The following is a 6137-nucleotide window of genomic DNA, read 5'->3' on the forward strand; positions in this document are numbered from 1 at the left end:
AAAATAGCAATAAAGCTGAAAATTTTGGCTGGACAAGCAATAATAATGTGTTTTACCCACCCACCTGACTCCTTAAACTAACCCTTCAGTCATGAAAACCGGATGCACATGCACATGTGCCGCTTGGATCTTTTCAATTTCCAAAGCAAGGCAGTTTTGCATTCTTAAAAAACCGGTACTTTATACTTTTATAGAATATATCGACATAAGAGGCACAAAATCCCAAAGATACTTAGATTAGTTAGATAGCTAGATATCGTTGATTCGGGCTTAATCAAGCTTCCATCCAAATACGGGTGTTCATGGTAGGTTTTGGTCAGTTATTATTGGTTTCGGTTCTAAGTCTATTTTTAGGTGTTCCTATCGGTTCGGTTCTTTCAAATTTTTTATATTTTGAAACCTGAACCATATCCATTAATTAAGTCAGGTTTGGATTTCGGTTCATTTTCGGGTTATATATTTTTATTGCTAAAATTATTATTTTTAGTTATATAATTGATATAAAAGTTGGTTTACGGAGACTATAACACTTGTCATCGATATTTTTATCATCTCATAAAAAATAATGGCCATAAATTCAATAATAGTATTTGAAAGCTATTTAAAAACTTTAAATACATTCTCATATATTATACATATGTGTATATTTTAAATCGAACATGTATATATTATACTATACGTAATGCGTTATATATAAAATAAATACTACATGTACCACAATTATTAGTTAGCATTGTACATATTTGTTATCCAATATATATACATGTATCAAGCACGTATACGTTCATACATTAGTTAATATAGACAGTGCATTAGTTAATTTATAGTATATGACTATATGTGTAGACGTAGACACATAAACATTATTATTAATATTTATAATACACATATTTAATGTAATATTATAAAAATTACATTTAATAATACACATTTACTATTATGCTAAATGTTATATATATTTAATATAATTTTACACCTAACAAATATAGACTATATATAATAATAATGTTTGAGTTTGCCTTTATTTAGTGTAATATAATACTAAATTCTATATATCAAAATAATACTAATCAGTTTCGGTTTCAGTTCGGATATCCATTGGTTTTTTACTATTCGGTTTTAACGGTTTCGGTTTTTTATCGGTTCGGTTCTTAAAGACCTACTTTAAATAGGTCTAATATCTTAGGACCCAGAACCGTATAAACGATTTCAATTCTGGTTCGGGTTCAGGTAATTGTGTACCCATGCACACCCCTACCTCCAAAGCCCGCCCTATGAGCTACTACACTTGGGCTTGGGATTCAGGCCGAGTGTAGAACCACTTTAAAATTAACTATAAACCAAAGCCCGTTGTTGTTCCCTCTATAACCTCCCTTTGATAAATCAAGGCCCATAGTACAAAATATCAGGATATGGCAAAATATCGATCCCTAATTTATGGACATATATTGTAGATATCTCTCTTTAGAGATATTTGACATTGTTTCATATGTAAATATCGTAGATATATCTAAAATATCGATAAATATCATAAATATTTCTTGATATATAATTTATATTTATTTGAAATATAATGATAAATATTAAATAAAATTATTATATATACAAAATATCACAAAATATCTACAAATATCACAATATCTCCACAAATATCGATAATATCATTGAAATATTTGCAGTTGTAAATATCTTTAAACATATCACGATATTTACTTATCATTTACTGAAATATAAATATATATCGTGATATATTGCAATATTTTGTACTATTTCAAGGCCAACTTCTGCCTTTTGTAACAATTACCCAATCGCTCAGGGGTCTTGCTTAACGCGTAAATGAGAAAGGATTCAGAGAGGCCATTCCAAAGTCCAAACAAGACATTTCAAGATGCACAATCCAAATCAGAAGACATGAGAAGGGCACTACTCTTGCGGTTAACAATGAACTCCATTATATCATAATGATGTACCCGGCCTCGCTAAATCCTGATTCTGAAGAGAATATATTGACGTCACAGGGCTTCACTTGACTAACCAGTAACCTTGATGTGTCGTATGTACATTAATGAGTTATACAACTAGGCAAACAAAGCATATGCACCAACTGCACAAGGCGTTTAGACCCACTGCAGACCTAGTAACCTAGCCTTAGGCTTCCGTATACAGTGTGTGAAACACCCGTATCCTGCTCCAAAGATTGGCTGACTCACATGACGATTGCTATTCCAAGTTAACCTCTCAAAAGTGTTAACTTTCTCTAGCCCTCGCTTGCTTCACGCCTACATTCTCCCTATAAATAACATGAATGTGGTCTATTGGTTCTACACATTGTTGAACACTTGAACTATAGCACTACAGTACTAAGCGAGTTTGTTAATAGATTTCCCTCTCCATGGACTACAGCAAACCATGTTCATCTTCTTCAGGTGTAAGTGTCACACCCAACAACCAGGAGAAGAAGAAGGTGGTGAAGCAAAGTACTAAAGGGGTGAAACTCTCAACTGATCCACAAAGTATAGCAGCTAGAGAAAGAAGGCACAGGATAAGTGACAGGTTCAAGACATTGCAAAGCTTGGTACCTGGTGGAACTAAGATGGACACTGTGTCAATGCTAGAAGAGGCTATCCATTATGTTAAGTTTCTTAAAACTCAAGTATGGCTTCATCAAACTATGATGAATTTCAATGCTGATAACTTTGATGATGAGGAGGAGGACCCGTCATCTTTCTTTCCCTGCCCTTTAGACTCTTCTCATGATCACTTGTTTACTCAACAAGCAGTCTGTTTATCTGCTTCTTTACCTACAACAGTTGATACTCCATCAACATTGCCTGCACCTTATAACATCTTTCCTCATCATGGGTCTGATAACTGCTACTAGCATACCATAGCCTAGCCAGATGACAATAATCTTATCTATTTGTAACTGTTATTAGTATTTAAGAGTTGAGATTTGAGAGTACCGTACCGAACTGTTCTCTCTTTGCTGGTGTGTATAACTCAATAACAATGTTGAATAATGTCACTATTACAAGTATGCAATTAGCTAGTAATCTTCAACTGTAATGTAGCTTATTGAGGAACCAGCTTGTTTTGAAGTGTATCCCATCCATAGTGAATCATCATTTTTCCTGAATGTGGATTTGGTGAAACTTAACCAAAAAAATATAATGTACTATTTAGATTTTAGTATTTTACCATGCATTTTAGGAATTATCCGGATGTATGGGAAAATCAGGATAGGCCCAATGATTTGAAAACCGAACCGGTAATCGACTGATTTTTTATTGAAATGGTTCAACCATGGTTCGACTAAGTCAAACCGATTGACTGATGTTTATTTAACTAAAAATTTAATAAATTATATATAATTACAAAAATTAAATGAATAAATATATGTTTCAATTTAGTATTAATTGGTATTATAAATCAAAATTGAAATATTCTACAATAAATACATAATAGTATGTTGGTTTGGAGTTTGGGACTATCTTGTTTAGGTGTTAGGTTCAACTCTTAGTTTCTTTTTCTTTCTCCACGATATCAATTTTTCAAAAAAAAAAAATTTTTTTTATAATATCTCTAGTTCAATCCTGACTTAGCTTAGATCGAGGGTCCAACCAAAAATTTTGATTTTCAGCAACCTGAATCGAAATTTTACCAGTTTCGATCGGACCAGTGTTTGTGATTCCGAACGAAACTTCAGAATTCTGCCTAATCTTTTGATTTTTCAAAAAATCAGAATTCTGAATATATAGTCGAAATATTGATTATTCCAAAATCAATTGAAATTTCAAATATGATAGGGGTTGAAATTTGATGAATTTCGGTTTTTAGATTTGTTGAAATTTTGAAAATTTGAAATCCTGAACTATGGATCGGACATTGAAAATTTATTGGTTTCGGTTGGACCCTAATTCAACTACTGTTTATTAACACTACTCCGCCTACATATCTATATTTATATCTTAATATTAAAGTTTCCACAAGGGGTATTTTTCTAGTTCTATTAAAATTCCACATCATCAACTCCTATTAAAACGAGAATTTTTCTCTTATTGAAAAAAAAAATCTAACACTTTTAATTAAAATGGGAATCCTTCTTCTATTATAATGAAAAATTATTATCCATTGATTGAAAAAGAAAAATCTAACACTTCTAATTAAAACGAGAATCTTTCTCCTATTAAAAATTTGAATTACAATTTTAAATTAAAACGAGATCCCTCTCTCAATTAAAAAATGGGTTTTCAAAATTTAATTAAAATAATTTGTTGAGAAATTAAAATGTGTTTTTAAGACTTAATTAAAATAATTTGTTAAGAAATTAAAATGGGTTAACAACAAAAACATGAATCACGATTTGTTAGAAAATTTATATATGTATAGTTATGATTGTTGAACAAGCTTTTAAAAGAGTTGGTGCGTATGTACGGGTCTACTTTCTAGTCTTAATATTAAAGCTCCCACAATGGGTATTTTTTGAGCTCTATTAAAATTCCACGTCATTTCCTATTAAAACGGAAATTTCTCTCCTATTTGAAAAACAAGATTTTTTTTTACAACGGGAATTCATCTTCTATTAAAACAAATTATAACACTTCTAATTAAAGCGGGAATCATTCTCCTATTAAAATGGAAATTCCTCTCCTATTGAAAAGAGAAAATCTAGCATATCTAATTAAAACGGGAATTATTCTCTTATTAAATTAGGATATCTCTCCCAATTGAAAAAATGGGTTTTTAAAATTTAATTAAAACTACATTTAAAACAATTTATTAGAAAATTAAAACGGGTTACCAACTAAAACGGTAGTCCCAATTTTCTAAAAAAAATCTAAATGTTTTCAGAAGAGTCGGTGCGTATGCAGGGACTTACAAGCTAGTCTTAATATTAAAGCTCCCACAATGAGTATTTTTCTAGCTTTCTTAAAATTCCACGTCATCAACTCCTATTAAAACGGGAATTCCTCTCTTATTGAAAAGAGAAATTCTAGTACTTCTAATTAAAACGAGAATCTTTCTCCTATTATAATGTAAATTTCTCCCCTATATATATAAAAAAATCTAACACTTCTAATTAAAACGAGAAGCATTCTCCTATTAAAAACGGTAATCACACTTTTAAATTAAAACGGGATCCCTCCCCCAATTAAAATATGGATTTTTAAAACTTAATTAAACCAATTTGTTGAGAAATTAAAACGGGTTTTAAGAACTTGATAAAAACAATTTGTTAGGAAATTTAGTGACAAAAATAAGATTCACGATTTGTTAGAATATATATATATATATATATATATATATATATATATATATATATATATATATATATATATATATATATATATAATTATGATTGTTGAGTAAATTTTTAAAAGAGGCAGTACGTATGCATGGGTCTATTTTCTAGTTATACCATATATATCCCCTGGAGTTTTGTTTATTTTATATTTGTGCCTTGAAATTGAAATATTAAATAAACCAATATTTTTGACATAATTGAAAATATAATCAGGGGGTTGAATATAACGGTTCGATGCAAACTAGCAAATTAAATACGTCTAAGAGCAAGTCCAATACAGGGTTGCTAAAATCTTGCCACATGGGAATTTTAGGGTTTTTATCTTGCCGGCCAAATATATAGTAGGCCAAAACCTTGAATTTCATTCCAATTGCTTTTTCTGTTTTGAAGTGCTAAATAGATATGGGCAGTACAATTTCTATTGTTCGTCAATTAGTTTGAAATTTAAGTTGATTTTTTTTTTGGATAGACGACACAATTTTTGTTAGCAGTCGAAATTTAACGGACAACAGAAATTGTATCGTCCATCTTCCGAAACTTAATTATGATAGCTGCTAAACATGGCCACAAATTTGGCTAGGTTTATCACACTAGCCAAATTTAAAACTCTTTTAACAACCCTATTAGAATGGAGTGGTCATTTGGTATTTGGGGTGCTATATGGCCTTTAGCACATTGGACTTGTTCTAACCAGTGTCCATCACAATAGGAGAAGCTATATGTATCAAAATGTCAACAACTTATATCAAAATGTCAAGTCAATGTGAAATTCTGACCTCATCGAATATGCAGAGATTTCCAACAAAAGTCGAAACACTTCTGTACCTTGGCC

The sequence above is a fragment of the Coptis chinensis genome, chromosome 7, assembly GCF_015680905.1.
Source record: "Coptis chinensis isolate HL-2020 chromosome 7, ASM1568090v1, whole genome shotgun sequence".
In the NCBI taxonomy this organism is placed as follows: Eukaryota; Viridiplantae; Streptophyta; class Magnoliopsida; order Ranunculales; family Ranunculaceae; genus Coptis; species Coptis chinensis.